This window comes from Anser anser (genome assembly GCF_964211835.1).
Source record: "Anser anser genome assembly, chromosome: 9".
In the NCBI taxonomy this organism is placed as follows: Eukaryota; Metazoa; Chordata; class Aves; order Anseriformes; family Anatidae; genus Anser; species Anser anser.
The window spans coordinates 20,839,000-20,857,131 of record NC_139729.1 but is presented as its reverse complement, the minus strand read 5'-3'; the positions used below and the strand labels follow the sequence as shown (position 1 = coordinate 20,857,131).

The following is an 18,132-nucleotide window of genomic DNA, read 5'->3' as shown; positions in this document are numbered from 1 at the left end:
TTCATCCAGCAGTGATTAGCACACCTCAACTGGGAAGGTTTTGGCTAAACTCAGCAAGGCTTGTTCTGTGAAGGGGGGTGGCGAACAAGATGTGTGGTGTCACCAAGCCAGCCTCAGGAGCTGGAGCAGGGACTGCTTGTGCTGCCTGATCCCAGCAGCGCCCGTGGGGTGAGGGCCAGTGTGCCTGGGGAGCAGCAGTGTGGAGGAAAGCCCTGCCTTGGTCAGCAGGTGATAGGAAGTGCTGCTTTCCTGGTAGCTACGCCTCCAATGGTATTGTTTGGGTAATGTACCTGATGCATTTTTTCTTCTTCTTTTTTTTTTATGTTTATAATTATACACATTTTGCTCTGTAAAGTAACATTCACACTAAAAGAAGATAGGGGCTCTTATTAAAAAGTGGTTGTAGTAGAAATATGGTTCATATAACAGCAGTTTGTAGCACAAATGTGTTACTTTCAGGACTTTAAGTAATGGTACACAGTAATATGTTTAATCATGTCTTCTGGGTAAAGTTAGAAAATATTCAGAATGTTTCAGGATCTGATAGCCTAATAGCTTTGGGCTGACAAAAAAAAAAGAACAGATTTATTAAAAATGGGCAAAATGTAAAATAACTTTCTGGCTTCTGAAGTCGTGAACAATTGCGTATTACACTTGCTATGTCTATAGTTAAAGGGATGCTGAGTGAATGCAGTTTCAGAACTCTGTTATAACAGTATTAGTTCACATGTTCATTTGTTTCATACAAAGTGATATTTACTATTGTGTGGTTTACGATATTGTAAATTAAAAGAAATTCCTCATGTGAAAACTTTTTGCTTAGAATAAGTGAACTTAAATAGTTAAACTTTCAGCTAAAAAGGCCCAGTTCTTTGGATTCTACAGATGAGCAGTATTCACTTTTATTGTAGCCAGTTTTATTACTAATTAAACTTACTCGCGTATGACCTAATGAGACCAGAACTCCCAGTCTCTGCAGGATCTGGTCCTGGATGAATTTGGGTACGCGTAATTCTGATGTGGAAAAGCAGAATACCTCCTATTTCCTTTTATTTGCCTGCTTCCTAATGACTTTTTCCATTTTATTTGTTCTCATTAGGAGTTTAGGATGCGTTTTAAACTCAGGGTCTTAACCATCTCTCTCTCTTTGAATATTTTAAGCTTAGTGTTATTGGTGTCAATTTTTTAATCAATATCTGTAGCTTGGAGTGGGAAGGGGGGAGGCAAGGAACATGGTGCTATTCTGTTCTGCAGATTTGGCGGTGGGATGTTATGGATAATGACTCCAGCAACGAAGTCTTTAGAGAGCTTTCTGTTGTGCTTTTTGCAATTTATTTTGTCTTAAGAACACATGCTGTTATGTTCACAAAGTCACTGTTCATAGGTACAGAATAAGGAGGTAGATAGAAGTGAACTGCGGCTGGTTTTGTTATATTCTGGAATTCTGCACAGTTCTAACCACGAAAAATGTTGACATCCTCTGATACTTCAGAGTCAACATTGAAACAGTTCTGGAAACATAATGGGCCTGAGAAATCTAGATTTCATGATATTTCAAAAACAGAGACAACAGGGAAAATAAGATACAAGCTCTGGTTAATCAGCATAGATACTGAAAGACTGATGGTGAAGGAAAAAAACGAGCCCCTAAATGTGATGGCTGTGACTTCTGTAGTCTGGCTTGTAACTGAAGTCCCCAGCAGTTAGCTGTAGAATTACATCCTCAAGTGCCTACATGTGGCCTTTCAGGAAGCTGCTGTAGTCAAACAGGAGTAAGTAATTGTACAAACTGTAGGTAGTGGCTTGAGATATCAATGCATGATATTTAAAGTATGATTTTATAAAACAAAAAACTGTCTGAATGCATTGCAGGTTGGATGAAAATCTGCTAGTGCTGAATGGTACAGAATAATGCTCTGATGCAGTAGTAACGAATAAATGCATTTTTTCCCTTGAGTGGAGATAATAATCACACAATTATCCTGCAATATGAAGCAGTCTGTGCAGTAAATAAATACTAGTGTACTCTTTTATTTAAGAGAAGTTAATTAGGCTTTTCACTTCTATCCCCTTTCATGAAATAAAATGATAAATGAATAGGTCTTTCATGGTTAGCTCCAAATTAAACTGCTTTTTGATTTTAATTTAGAACAGAGTTCTCAGTATTGTCAGTTCTTTTACATTTCATCAATAAGTTGATCATGTATATGGACTTTTATCAGATACACTGTCATACTGCCAGAAAAAGCATTGGCTGTAGCACTTAAGAATTCACTCCTATTGGTCCATTATTTTATATCCAGTTGGCCCCAATATACATATAGAGCGCAACTCAAGTGAAGTTTTGTGTCAACTTGCTTTCTTCCAAGCTCCTTTTCTAGCCCTACTCCTAAGAAAATCTGATATAAATATTTTAAAGCAAGGATTGCTGACCAAATGCTGCATATGTAGTTGCACAGAATATCTATGGTAGGTCCACTAAGCAGATCTTATGAAGGAGATAGAAATTATTTAATAGAATGACTCTCAAGAAATTTGTGAGTTTTTCTATTGGACTTAAGTTATTTTGTTTATTTTATAAGTCATAGAATCATTAAGGTTGGAAAAGACCTCCAAGATCATCTGGTCCAACCATCCCCCTACCACCAATATCACCCACTAAAACGTGTTCCCAAGCACCATGTCTAATATCAGCTTGAATTGTGCAGTTTTTGTATGTCTCTAATTTAGCAGACAATGTGGTTTCATTTTCTATTCAATTTTTTTCATTTCTATTCTATGATTTTTCAAAGCTCCGATTGTAAAACACCTGTCTTTGTAACTTTTGGTCCTCAAAAATATATGTAATTCTTTTATCTGTTCTTACAAATAGCATCAGAATTCTAGGTTGTCTGATGAACTGCTTTCCATTCTTGACCTGTTTGGTACCTACCTTGCAAATCTCTTTCTTAATGAGTAATTTACTTTTCATTGGATACCCTGTGTGAATGTTTGTGAAGGTTAAATAACAAACTTCTTAGCCTAAAACAGTGTTTGTTAATGTTATCAGTTTGTGACAGCTTTTGTTGCACCTTATTGGGGGAAAATCCTAGCTTAACGTTAAAAGTAAGTTAACTAGAACATGATTTGTTCTTCATGAGCAAAGGTTTTTACCTTGCATACTTAGTTATCAGTTTTCTTTAACTTGTGGGTCTTATTTCTACTTCAGACTACTTAGATGTGCTTTAAACAGGGTAAAGGAAGGCACAATTGGCAAGATGTTTTAAACCAATTCTGTATATTTCTTTTTAAGGCACACATACAAGGGAACGTACTTTTCATACTTTTAAATGCTTCCTTTTCTCTTTGATAAACCTGATAAAACAGAATATATGTGCTGGTAATTCAAGTATTTAATTCAAGGGATTTTGAAGGTTGAAAGTGGGACTTAATTTCTTTAGATATTATGAAGCTAGTAACGATGGTTGGATTTTATATTTTGCTAGAGGGAAAACGTGGTCTGAGTATACTTCAGTAGAGAAAACACATTTGATGTTTCAGGGATTCCACGTCTGCTCAAATGTCTGAGCTGTAAGATTTTTTTTTTCTAATGAAGAACCAGGAATTTCTACCTCTATTGACTTTTACGCCTATATTCAAAGTAATATCTGGGGGGACTAGAACCAAATAATGGTGAACACTTACCTTGCACCTTCCCCAGTTAGGTTGAGTTCTGTATTTAGTGACGATTTGTGTTGGTAAACCACCTATGACCACAACTAGAAAAGATAAGTAGGTACATACCATTGCTAAACTCGTGTTGGAAGTAAGGATTTCACAAGATTCAGAGGCTACGTAGTATGTGCTGATCATAAGACAATGTAGACGTATGAAACCAAGTTTACTGTCTGAATACCAAGAAGTTAAAATCCAGTGACTGGTTTTGAACAGCTTGTGAGTGAGACCATACCTGTTTCTCTATCTGAAAACGCTGGAATCCTTGAGCTGTGAAAAAATTATGGCACCGTTTGACAACATGGTTATGAAAAAAGTTTTAGTTGTAGCTGACTTGACTTGTGCTTCCTTGTACTTGTTACTTTATGACCGCTCAAATAAGGACTTAGAACCTTGTTGTTTGACTGTCCCTGGATTTGTGGTTCAATGTACATGTGCACTGATAAATATTTGTTTTCTGCTATGGCTTTTCTGCTTTCAGCTTTAGTTGAAGTGGGGCCACAACTTGAGATGGTAAGGAGAGGAAACATCAGATGTGCTCCTGTTCTAACTTCTGAATCAATCAACATAAGCAGTCCATAGAGATGGGCCAATGAGTTTAGTTAAAAAAAGGGGGGGAAAAAGCCTTTGAATGTAAATGTAGTTTTTAATAAAATTACATGTCTTTTCAGTTTCTAGACTCTTGAAAAATTATATAATTTTTCTTCTTAAAATAGTGCAAACTGTTAACAAATTTAGTAGTTAGTGTTCAAAGACTGTTAAAAAACCACTTGAAATAACATGACAATCTCATCTTTACAGTAATAGTAGGTTGTTAATTAGCTGAGCTACCCAAATACTGAGATTATAGTTAAAATGGCTCTGAGTAGGAGGTGATAATGATGCGCTGCCTGTTTTACAACACATTATATGCAGTGCACATTAATTCCACTTTTTAAAAGAAAATTTTCCATCATATTAAAGAGCTCTCATTTTAAAGGGTAAAATCTGTCTTAGATAAGCTAACCTTATCAAACATGTCTATAATAGATATTACTATATCAGGCAATGAGAAGAATCACAGATGTGTGTTTAAAAATAAGTTTGTTATTTAAAAATAAAAAAGTAAAAAGCATCACCTCAGATTTAACCAAATGCCCAAGCCTGTAAATTTTAGCTATTTTTGTCGAACCAGAATCTATTTCATAGGAACTTAAAATAGTAATTTCGTTTCCTTCTCATGCTCTACAATATAATGCTTAGCTGCAGTTAAATATTGGCTGTGTAGGTGCCATAACTGGAGAGTAACCATTTCTCATGATTGTCCAGCAGCGAACCCCATGGTGCTCACCTTTACTAATCAAAGCCATCCTAGGTAGCCATCCTAGGTAGCCATCCGAGGTATGCCTGCCTGAACTGCAAATATAGATCTGCCGTTCTGAAACAAAAGAAAACTTCTTGTCATATAAGAAATGACCGTTCCACTTCTGCTGTTTTGGGAGGAGAGGGATAGCATAAACATCTTTTTTAACTAATGTACGTTTTTGTTCTTGCTTTTTTTTTTTTCTTTTATTGAGGAACAAAAAATGTGTACTTTTTAATGAGCTTGCAGGAAAGGGACAAAAAATAGTTTTTCTCTGCTCAGTACTCCCTTTCCATCCTTTTCTTTTGGAGTGTGGATATTTAGTGAGATTCATTAGACTTGATCTTACAGGTCCTAAGTCTTGAGAAATCTGAGAGAATTCTGAAACTGCAATTTTTTGGGGCGTTTATTTCTTGTGTAGTCTCAGCACTAGTATCCATCATGCTAAGCAGAACTGTTTTTTGTTTTATAGTAAAGTTTGTTTTGGTATTTTGGGTAATTTTATTAGTTTATGAGTTCTGCTGCCTGAGGAGCTCTGGTTCTCTAGGGAACCAAAGTCATAAGGCTTATGACTAAGAAGCTGATCTGGATGCTACCTGTCTTAGAAGATCTCAAAATTCTCAGATGAGCAGTAAAGATATGTTAAATTGCCAAGAGGGAGGTTATTTAAGTCCACTGTAGCTGCTGGTTTGTTCTTCAGTCATCTAGAATTTTCTTTCTTGATTGAGATAATTATAATTTTGACAGTGTCACTATGCCTTTGATATTCCACGGGGGGGGGGGGGGGATGACTTTAAAGAAGCTAGGAAATAGTTCCTATTGCTACTCTTTCAGTTGTTCCCACTATTGACCCTTTCAGAGGTCACTGAGAGTATGGCAGGCAGAGTCTGCAAAATGAAGAGGTCCTCGATTAGTGAAATGCACAGCTGTGCATGCTCAAAAGCAAGGTCTAATGCTTTTATTGTCAAACTGGTATTTGTACTGGGCATTAATAGTGTTGCTTTAGCTACAAGTCCCTTTCAGCTCAACATTTTCTGTAGAAAGTCCTATCCCAAAATAGTTAATTTTATGCCTTTAAGTATTTGTACTGTACATAATCGCATAAAAACTTTTTTGATTCAATAGGAAGCATGCCATTTTCCAAGTACTGCTATCGAGCTATGACAGATTAGTGATGACATATTTTTATATTCCTTTTGTTTGCATAATCTACACACTCTACAAGCAAATTTCTAAACTAACAATAATGTTTGTAATTAGACATGTCTAAAATTCATGATGTGGTAAGTGTACACTACAATGATGATTAGATGTACGTAGAGAATTGTGTATAACATTTATCTATTATAGTTTTAGTCCAGAGAAAGATCTTCCTACAGTTTGCTGGGTGCATTAATGTATCAGCTAGGGAAATCACCAGTTATACAATGTCAAACGACACCAGGATTATTCTACAGGATAGTAGTGAATATGTGCTTAAATAATGCCATTCTTCGGGATATTATCAGAAGACCAGGTGGAATTTTGAATTGTGAGACCCTAATAAAACTAAGGTCACTATATATAATATATTTACTAACATATATATTATGTATAGGATATGTATATTGGACCACCTTTCTGTCAAGAAATACTGTGTGTATTTGTCCAAGAATACCATGCAGTCCCTTGTACTTTAATAAAATAAAAAAAAATGAAATTTAGACTTAGGAAAATTAGGAGCATATGATAAGCTGCTGTACTACTCATACCTTGAAGGGATATAAGCAGGTAACTCAAGCACTCTGGTGTTATGGATTTTCTGCTTTTTTTTCCCCTGCTCAAAGTGCTAAAGAAGCTTTGAATTAATTTTCTTGAAGATTTGTTTGTGATTTTTAAATGATGTCAGATTATATTTTTTTTGCTGCTGTTGTTGTTTTTATAAGTTACTGAGTTTGATTTGTTTTAAGAAAGTGTTTGCAGTCATAATTGAGAGATATTAAGCATGGTGTTAATTAAACAAATTGATATGAATATCTGATTGAGTCCTGAGAGGGTTAGATTTTCCCAGCTGTCATAAAGATCATATTCAAAGAAGAGGGAAAATGCAGAGTTTGTTGCCATATGCAGTGGTAGAGTCCTCTAGTGTAGCTGCAGAGATGGCAGTTCGGAAATGTAGTCAAGAACAATTTGTAAGTTAACTGTATGAGTTAAAGGAAGTTGCAATAAAAATATGAATTTATTTCTAAACTTTAATAGCAAAAGATTATTCAATGGGCTTGGGCAGCTTTAACACACTGGTAATGTGATAAAGAAACTAAATTGTAAATCTGTGGAAGGTAGAGGCCAGGAGGCCTCTTCTGAGGAAAATGGCAATTTCCCCCTCCTCCCCCCATTGTTGTTGAGCAAGGCCTGATTGTTTATTCACCTTTAGTAAAATCCTAGAAAACTATGCCCTCCCATGCAAATTATATTTAGTACATTTTCGGAGGAAAAAGAAGAAGGATATACAAGTAATAACTTCTGAGACATGTAAGGGGCAGTTCATCTGTAACTTGTTTTTCAAATGATTCTCACTACAAAGTTTCTGAATAACTTTATTCATTTGTAGATTAATTTTCTGATTTGCTGTTGTAGCATGATTTGATTCAAGGCTAACTCAAGTTAGCCTCGCTTTGGGGAGCATAAGGGTTGGATCGGATGACTTCCAAAGGTTTCTGGGAACCTAAATTATTCTGTGCTTTCTGTTGGAAGTTCATGTTCCTGTGGGATACTAGGTGGCACCTCTGGCACTGGGTTCTGAAATCATTTGTAATTTCCTGATCCTTACTAACAGAGGACTCCTTTATTATGCGAGACTTTGACCCTGAGGCCTCTTAAGTAATTTTCTGTGATTTTTTTTTTAGCAGTCTTGATTTTTATTTTCTTTTAACAGATAATATGAAACAATTTGGTTGCCCTAGTTGGATTTAATTATTGTATAGAAGCTGTGGGATTTCCATATTATAACACAATTTCAGAAAACTAGGAATAATAGTTTTTTCTTTGTTACCCTCAAGCAACTGCAATGTATGTCTGTAATAAACAGCCTGTGGACAACAGACTGGAATATTTTTACCAAATTTGGGCTTGTATCACTTTGTGCCAATGAATTTGAGAGGCATCACTGATTTAGCACCTTCTCTTCCCTGTGTTTTAGAACTGGAATCATGATATATACTGAAGGTGGCTAGCATCGCAAGGTTTCTGTATAGGGGGTTTAACCAACTAACACAGTCCAGACTGTACACAAGCAATTATCTGTTAAATTACATTGTCATGTTACTTGACTGTCTTGGGTCTGAAAATTATGCTCTAAAATTTCTACAACAGTTCTCTTTTTATAGAGAAATATTTTTGGCTAACTCTCCTGTGTTGATTGACATACACTATAAAGTGAATGTTGAACACCGATGCCTATTCCAACGGCATATATGCCAATTTTAAGCTTCCTGCCATGCTTCTGCATGTATGATGTCCCCATACACAAGAAGAGGAACTCTGAAGGTGTGATGATTGGTATAAGAACTTAAATGCGCAAGACAACTTTATCTGACTCTCTTTTTGTAGCAAACAGTACTCTCCCTAGAAAAGCAGACTTCTCCCAAGAATTTGCCATGCTGAAAGCTGTTTCCAGAACAACAGCCTCTGTTGTTCCTGAATAAGGGCTGTGTCCTGCAGCCTCTTAAATTGCTCAAACTCTTCCTAAGTTTACCTGTCCCTAGTATTTTTTATTTTATTTATTTATTTATTTTTAGGGAGAAGGGAGCATGGGCAGGAGTAGGTATATGAGCACCAGGAAAACTTTGCAGAGTTTGTTGCCATATGCACTGGTAGAGTCCTCTAGTGTAGCTGAAGAGATGGCAGCTCGGAAATTTAGTCAAGGCCTTGGTTGGAATAGTTTAGCAGATGTGCTGCTTTTTTATTAATTGTTACTTTTATTTATGAATAGTACATCTGTTGTTATGGTACGTTTTAGTTTTTTATGTTCCTTACATGTATGAATGATTTCTTGAATCCTTTTTTCTGCTATTGAGATATTTGGAAAACCTACAGGGGAAATACCAGTTTTCATGTTACAGGAAAATGTTTGTTGTTTAGAAAGTGCTAGAAGTAAAACTTTGAAAATCTAGAGATTTAAAAAAAAAAAAAAAAAGTCCACCTTTCCCATAATAGAGTATTTCAGTTTTCTTAAAAAAAAAAAAGAAAAAATTTAAAATGCTTTCTTTGGTAATTGTTATCTCAGTACATTAGCCAGTGCCCTATTGTGTGAGTCACACAGGTAAATAATGAGGTTGAAAGACTTGAACAAGATGTAAAGGTCTTGGAGCATAATACTTTGTATGGCAAGCTTGATGTTTTATAAAAGCAATATGACTGTGAATATAGAGTTGATTCTCATGTGGTTAATAAGGTCAATACTGATGGTGCATGTACTGAAGGCATTTATATGTCTACTTTATGATGTGTATTCTTGGATATATAGAATTTGTAGAGATTAATATTACACCAATAAATCTATGTTTGGAGTAGAACCTAAGAAAAAGTGAAGTACTACAATGAAAATATTCACTATTTCAGTTAATTTCAAATAAATAGGGAAATTAAGCTTAAATATTTTTAAAGAGTCCTTGAATGGTTTGTTGATTAGAAACTAATGTAACTCCTTGTCTAAGATAAAACACCAAACAGGCAGCAGCTGCTGGTAATTGGTGCAAGTAATTGTAGAGCCAATAAGTTGAAGAAGTGCTTATTAAAAGAAACTGCCTTCCTATCTGCCTGTAAGTTCAATTGAGTAATGCACTCTACATGTGGTCTGACGGTAGGTAAATTATACACCTGATTTAAAAACACTCCATCCATAAGAGCTCCTATTTTGCTCATCCATAAAATTTTTACTTTCTTTATTACTAACTACTTGCAGCAGCATATGGCATAATATCTATCAAATTAGGCTTTGAGGACATCTTAGACTGGCACCCTGCTGACTTGAAACGTGCTTAATGCATATTGCAGTGTTTTTAACCCGTTGAGTACCCCTAGGATAGGCTTCCTGCTCTCAAGGCATGAATGCCCACACAGCCTCGTGGATACGTACAGCACACCCTGCTGATCCACTGGCATTCCTCTGGCAGTGATGCGTCTGCCTTGAAGTGGCTGTTGCACAGTTGTCATTTAAAGCTCATCCTAAAGGAGCTTCAACATCTTAGTTTTGAGATGGTAAGAAAATAGATGCATTTAAGAAGATGGGTTGTAATTCGAGCTTAAGAATGTTTTATACAAAAAAAAAAAGGAAAGAAATTAAGCCATGTTATGCCTTTAGCATGTTTGTATGCAGGTTGTTTTTAAAAATTGTGTTAATTTGATGTCATCATCTGGTAAAAGTTACTTGAGGTAATGTTGTACAATCTTCATGAAGACAAGTGAGTTTCTGTTCATGTAAATAAAAACTTCCTCTGGACTGCTCCTAAAGTAACAACAAATATTTCCTCCCTACTCCAAATACTTCTCAACTTAAAGCAAAGCATTGTTGTCTTTTCTTTTAAAGAAACTGCAGTATGTCCAGTTACGTGTAGGCCTGCCTCAAAATGCTGTGGTGTACATCCAGCAGCTCAAGTCATGTACCATAGGTAAAACCTCTGGAAGTCCTACTGCAGACTTGAACTAAACTAATAATGAAATATTCAGGAGAAAAAAAAAAAAAAGAAAGCTTCTAGTTCAACAGTGACGGAAGTCATTCATGTGTTTTCCTTATGGGCTTTGTGGAAACTTGCAAAGCAGTTTTTGGAAACTACGTAAAACCCAAATGTTGATTTCCCTTCTCAAAAATAATGGAAGATTTTCAGTGGAACTGATTAAGAGGTTAGAGGTTGTATTTTTGTTTAACGGAAGTAAGCTAATACTTTAAATTAGTGCTTTTGCCACAAGACTAACTTGTCAGTGTGATTTATTCTAGTCCTGTACATTTGTAATGGTTTTCTCAAGATGATTTGGACAAGACCTGTGCTGCAAAGTTCTGCTGGCAAGGCTGGGTTTCAGTCTGAATAAACACCAGTTACGTTGCTGATGGATGTGCTGTACTTCAGAAGGTCTGGGAAAGGGCCTTGTGCCTGCGTAGCTGATAGCATCGAGGGAGTGTGGCCATCCTCTCTACAGGGCTTTGCGGGGCTGCTCCCTGAGCAGCTTTCTTGATTGCAGAGGTAAAGTGACTGCTAAAGGACCTAATGTAGTACTATCATTACTGTATTTTAAAGTAGATTTGCTATATTCTTTATCTTTTTTTTTTCTATCCAGAAAATGACAAAGAAAGCTGGCTTATTTTTTTTTTTTGTGGTGGTGGTTTTTTGTTTAAAAAAAAAAAAAAGCTCATAATTTTGACAACTTTCTAGCAGGTTGGAAGAGATTTTGAACCAAGAGCAATGACAAGTTTATTTAGTCTTTCAACAAGTCTAATAAATGTTGTGCTTATAAAAGGCACAACATGTGACTTTTAAAGTGTTTACAAGTAGACATTGAATGTGGTGTAATCCCTGTACATTCAAATTTGAAAACCAGTTGGGTGTTTGTTTTTCTATGTGTTTTTGTTTGTTTGTTTTGTTTTAGACTGAAAGGCTAGATCATGTTTCCTTATTGGGCTTAAATGAATGCACTTTCCAGTTGCCTATCCAGCATTCATTTTAGCCTCCATTTACAAATTACTTCTGGTGGGAACTGGGAGCCAGAAGCTAAAGCTGTGTATAGCAGGAGGTCAGAACAGTGACGGAAATATAGCAGCTCAGTGAAGGAGTTTCAGAGCAGAGAGGAAAAAAGCAGGACAGAAGTTTTTCCCATCTGTATATTTTGCTAAAGTACATTGGTGTCTAATGTATCTTGGGAGACTGAACATGAATTAGGGAATGGAAATGTAACTTATGAACAAAATGTAGTAAGCCATTAATTAAACCATTTATCTTGTTAAAATTTTAACATTTCCTTTTTGTGTTCACATGCAAACTTAATGTGAAGGAGGGATTCCTTTTGGCCATTTCATTAAGTAAAAAAGTCGTTAAAAGTAAAACCCATTTCATTAAGAACCGAAGTCCCTTTGATGGCTCAGTATCTTACTTCTGACAGTGACCAGCAGTGGATGCCCAAGAGAGGATGCAAGAACAAGACACTCATTCCATAGCACTCTTCAGGCTACTTCCCCAGCCTTCAGCAGTTTGCATCACCAGTCTGAGGCAGTAATGTTTGTTTTTTATGCATAACATTCAGTGGATTTTTATGCTATTGTATCATATATTCTGTAAAATATACCTTCAAGTTTGTAGCTTTTTAACCTCTAGACTCTATTGCATATTTTCACAGGCTTTGTTGCCTTCTCTGTACCTTTACTATTTCTATTGTATGTAGTGTTGGAAGAGAAAGGGCAAAACTGCAGTTAGCTCAAAAACACCATATCATTTCCCAATTTGTTTTCTAGCCCTTTATGAAAAAATCAGTGTGTTGTGAGAATGATCTTTTCTCACAAATATTTCTTAACTCTTATCCAGAATGAATTTCACTTGCTATTTCATTGCTAGTTCACTTGGTACGATAACAGTCTTCTGTGAATTAGGCGATCGTTTTTTCCACCAACTAATCTTTTTTTGAATATTTTTCAAATAACATTGGCCTCATCAGAGATCTTTGTGAGCTGCATCTGACCTCATATTGCAATGAAAATTGTTCGTTTATTTCTCATTCTCTATTTTACCTTTGTTTCTTTTATTTATTACACAGATGAGAACCTTCCCTCTTATCTCTTGGCAACTTAGCTTCTTTAACAGACTTTCACATTGGACTTTGCCAAAAGTCTTTTTGAATTTTAGAACTTACTTGTACATATAACTGTTGACTTCTTTGAAAAAGAACAATATGTTTCTACAATGTTGCTTCCTTTTACAAAAAGCATACTAATTCCTCTTTAATAGGTCTTGTGCGTTTATTTGCCTATCATTCTGTTCTTTAAACTGTCTTACATCTGTATTTTCATCTGGACACAGACACTTGGTCTTAGCTATGGAAATCAAGAGCAGTAAATCATAATCTCCCACTTTGTTTACCCATGCTGCAGGTGTAAACTATACAACAGAGCATCATCTGTCTATGAGGGAAATAGCATAAGATTTAAGTCTTTCTGGCTAAGAGTCATTCAGAGTCCTAATAATGGCTCAAGAAAATACTTCTTTCTCTTTCTTTCTCCAGGATTTCTACAGCTTTGGAAGAAAATATAATCCTTACAATGTTATGAATATGGAAGTACATGGGAAAGAGATCCAGCCAAATCTTCTACATCACTTCTGTGTTCCAACTGGGTTACTTCATGTTATGCTTGTATTTGCTTTCTAGTATGCCATACAAAGGATAGAGCTACTGCTTAACTGATTTAATGATTGATTGGTTTTGTCTTTCACAGGACCCAGTACTGTTGAATATGAGGAAAAAAAATATAACTCTTCTAATAGCTCTTCTAATCTTTGGCATGTACCTAGGCATTTCCCCATTCTTTTTTTCCAAGTTGCACTTTTTTTTTTTCCTGTACTTGGGGACTTGTTGTAGTTTGATAATTGCAGCTTGTTCTGGGATTTTAAGATCTGTGTCAGAACTGGAGCTGTTTGTTTTGGTGTTTTTTTTGCTTGTTTTTGTTTTTCCGCAGTCAGCTGGGCAGTGACCTCAGTTTGTTTTTGTGCACCATGTCAGGGTGAGGCATGGGTGCTAGCAGCCAGAAAGGGAAAGAAGCAATTCTGGTACTTTTGGGCATGGAAAACTGAACTCTGCTAGTAGCTTTTCCCATAAAACCATAGTGATTAAATGAGTAATTAATAATAGATTGTGATGTTATAAGTAAAACTTATAATTCTTGCATGCGTTCATTTGAGATCCTGGGGATGCTGTTTGCAATGGATGTGCTGTAGATGCTAACCAGAACCTTTTCTGCTGTCCTTTAGTTATCAAGATTTACTCCAATATTGTGTACATAAATAGCCTATTGTCCTAAAATGTTTGCTGTCTCCTTTGCTTAAGAGATTATGGAGTAATGAGAAATGATGTAATTAGTTGAAATAAGAAAAACCCAGAAGCTTAAAGGGGTAGAGCTTAATCAGAACCAAGAGAGGCAATCATAAAAGAGTATGTTCCTGCTTTGGGTTGTGGTAGTCTGGGGTTGAGGTGTCTACAGTACCTGGTATACACTGTGAATTCTGGAATGAAGTGTGGGGTCTTTTGCCATTCATGTTCTTTGAAGCGTTTATACTTTATACTAGAAGCCTAATATCGGATTGACTCTTACTTCAAATACTTTAAATCCTTCTAAAATGTTATGTTAAAAAACACCCTTAAAAATGTTTCTTTTCCTTCAGTTAGGAATTGCTTTAAGAGGAAAAAAAAAATAAAAGCTGAACTACATATTGAATTTTCCAGGCTGTGTTTCTGCACAGCAATCTTCTGAAAAAGTGCAATTATTTTTTTTTCAACTCAAACATGCATTTGAGAGGAATGAGGTAGATCAGATAAAAAGCTGAGATTCAATTCAGCTCAACCTTGAGTCACTCTGACTCTGTCTCTTTAAAAAGGAAAAAAAAAAAAACCAAGGTGGCAAAATCAATACAAACCAATAATAACTTCACATTTGTGGAAGCAACATGAATGGCTCTCCAAAATATTGAGACACATCCAAGTACATTTTAGCAGAGCTGATATTTATCAGAAGTCATTTGCCCTCAAGCAGATGCTCTCTTTCATTGTGCTCCTGTCACAAATGACTAAGATTTATGACAGACAATTACAGCATCTGCAGTTAGCAGCCTTATAATCAGCACCATTATTTAACGATTGGTGCAATAAACTGACTCCTGTTACTGTTTATCAGATATCAGTCAGTTCTGGCTATTTTCTTCAGCTCCCCAAATCACAGTATGGTGCAACCACTGCCTTTTAATGGCTAGTAAGAAGCAGGCACATTTTCACGTTTTGTACAGACTGCCGAGGAAAAGAAAAAGCAACCAATTACATGTATGTATGGTGCCCTCTCATTTGAGATGCCTGTGTATGTAACTATCTCTATACAGTCTGAAACCTCTTGAAAAAAAAAAAATAACAGCTTTTACTCTTTCAGATAAGAGCTTCTATTTAGGCTTCTGCATGGGGAAAAATGTCTTCTGTTTAAATATTCATGTTTTAAAGAGTGAATAAAATGTCGATATACTGGAGTAGTTTTACTCTCTTACAGCATGAATTTCGTGTGCAGTTGAGGAAGGGGCAACATCAGTTCATTATTCAGCTTCCTTAACATTAGGCAAATTTCAGAATTGTATTTTAAATTTAGTAATGTTCTTATCAAAATTAAAAGCTTGAGAAATGGCTCAGTTGAGGTTTTTAACTGATGTGTGCAGTGTATATTGTGAGACTCCTATTAGGGCTGCATTTTGTTTTTTTTCCTGAAAGCCTTGTGAGAGGGAGCTAGATGATGTTTAAGCTGCAAGCCTAACCAAAAAGTGTATTAAGACTTTCTTGTGCTTCCAAAAGCAAAGTATAATTTTGGTACCAAGTTCTGCCATTACTTAGATGAGGCATGAGTCTGGTTCCTTTAAATAAATGCCATTGTAAGCAAATGCTTTGTGTAACTAGGAGAAGAGCTTGTCCCTTGTAGCCTGAACACCTAAATTTTTTGTGATCTTTGCATCGTGTCTGCATTATTTCTTGTTAGAGTGGGAAATGCTTTACACTTATTCACATACTGTTTTGTTTTAGATGTTAAATGAGAATGCTTGTTAACCAAAAAGTTTTGAAAGAAAGATTGGCTTTTTAAACTGGACAGAAGAAAATAAGTTAGATCTATTATTGCTTCTGTCAATAGAAGGTAAATAGCTCTCTTCTGTTCCTAGTGCAGGTGATGAGTCAGCTTGTCAACAAGCAGAATTTAAAATCACTTTAAATGCTGAACTGAGATTGCTCTATTGCTTGTTTTCTGATAAGTGAAATATATATATTTTAAGTCCACATGTGACTTGTGTCTTAATAAACTAAGAACACGCAAGGATGCTTATGGTGTTTGGTCCAACCTGTTGTTTTCTTTACCTGGAGCTGGTCACTCATATACATGTCTTTGATTAGAATTTCACCTTGGTGGTATTTTCATTATTATTTGAATGGGTGTATTTTTTAAGAGAGCATTTGTGTGGTTATAATCTTAACAGTTCCTGAACAAGGGATTTGGTTTCCCTTTTGTTTAGGGAAGGTGCCATTAAAATTCCTGTATTTTCAGTAGACCATAAATATTTGTCTTCTAAAATAGTTTAGATGACCTCTGCACTAATAGGACAGAGATATTGAGCCTACTAAAACTAGGTTTATGAAATAAATTTTCTGTGTTTGGCTGCAAAATGCTGTCCTTAATACACTTGCAGGAGCCTCGTTTAAATTAGAAAAGCTGACTTCTGGCATTGGTCTGTATTGTTCTTTTTTGAAGTCCTTCCTGGACATAGGTGGTTGTTACTATGCAATTGTGGAGCAGTTCGGTTTTGTTGATAAATGTCTGCTAGGGACTAGACCGAAACCATCAAATTTATTTTATCGTTGGCTGATGTAGGTGTAAAATGATGTGTAAGGTGACTAAAGATAGATGATGTTTTCTGAAAGCTACATAGTGTTGGATTCCCACTAATATCCAAATTCATAGAACCTAGTCTTCTAACTTGCATAGCCGTTTTTAAAAAGTTTTCCAAGTAAAAATTGCCCTCTCTATTCTTTTAAAGTTTTTCACATACTATGAATAGAAGAGTTCTCTTAAATAAATTTGTATAAACTTGGTAATGTGTATACTTAAGCACATAACGATGAGCTAACTCTGCCAGACAGTACATGGTCTAGTGGAAGTTCTCCCTGCCCATGACAGGGGGATGGAATTAGGTGATCTTTAAGGTCCCTTCCAACCCAAACCATTCTGTGATTCTGTGGTTTGGTACTTGGCAATGAATTCTGTAGTGGGTTTGGTACTTTATGCTATAACACAACCCTAAGTTCATGTAAGAAATAAAACCTCATTGTTTTCTCCCAGCTCCATTATAACACAATTTGAAATTCTGGCAAAAGAAGTCATGGGACTACAAATTATTGGAAGTGAATATTTGGAGATTAAAATATTTTTGCAGTGGGATTGGGATTTCTGCTTATAACTGAAACTAGTGTGCCTTGTCCATCATCTATATCATACTTCACAGCTGGAGTTTTTGTAGGTGTTTACAACTTAGGTTGTAGGACATATTTGGTCGTCAACTGAACCTGATCTACCACATGTTTTGATCAGTGGAAAAAACTCATTTATCATCATGGTTGTTGAATTAAGCCAACTGTTAATTAGTCATGAGTTGTTATATGTTTAGGAAAAGGTAACATGACTAGTCATGTTGATGAAGCTTGTTGTAGCATGTTGTAGTGAGATAGTGTAACATTTGTGAAATTTTCTAAACACTGTATTCTTACTTTCAAAACAAAGTTAAACCTTTTTTGCCTTGTTACTCTTGCTTCAGTTAGTAAGAATGGTCAGAATCTCCTTCTGATAAGCATGTTTGCTTGTAAACCTGCTTTTGCTAAAGTAAAACTCTTGCCCTGGTGTTTAGGAGCTGTCCAGGATGAAAAAGGAACAGGAGGAGTGAGTGCTGCATCCTTGTGCAATACCTTTGATTTCTATTGGAGGATAGTTCAAATAAAGCTCTGGGCTTTTGCTTATCAAACATTGCATTTGAAGATAATGTACCTTTACTCATAACATATTATATAGGTCATGCCTGTTGTGGCAGTAGTTTATGCACTTTTTTCTGGTATGCAGAAGCAGTTATGTACCTAGAGGTAGCTCAAGCTTTATATTCAGTCTTTTTTTTTTTTTCCCTTTTTAATTTCCTCTTGTTATTACAGGCAAAAGGTTTCTTTATGGGCTTAAATGTTTCTGTATGCAGATTGTAATGACAGAGCATGTCTGATTTCTTTACTTCTCAAGCAAAGTTTGGGGAAAAAGGAGCTGGTGCAACTGCTGGGTTGCC

At 35.8% G+C, this 18,132-nt stretch overlaps 1 protein-coding gene and 1 long non-coding RNA gene across 2 annotated transcripts in view; both read left to right on the top strand.

The window, feature by feature from the left end:
- The window catches only part of LOC310904150 (uncharacterized protein), a 265,904-nt gene that overhangs the window by 41,599 nt on the left and 206,173 nt on the right, over nt 1-18,132 (top strand). The gene's annotated exons all lie outside the window — the stretch shown is intronic.
- On the top strand, nt 7-17,348 carry LOC310904159. Its single transcript, XR_014588084.1, has 3 exons — nt 7-281; nt 11,031-11,274; nt 13,301-17,348. It is a non-coding gene; the product is annotated as an uncharacterized lncRNA (long non-coding RNA).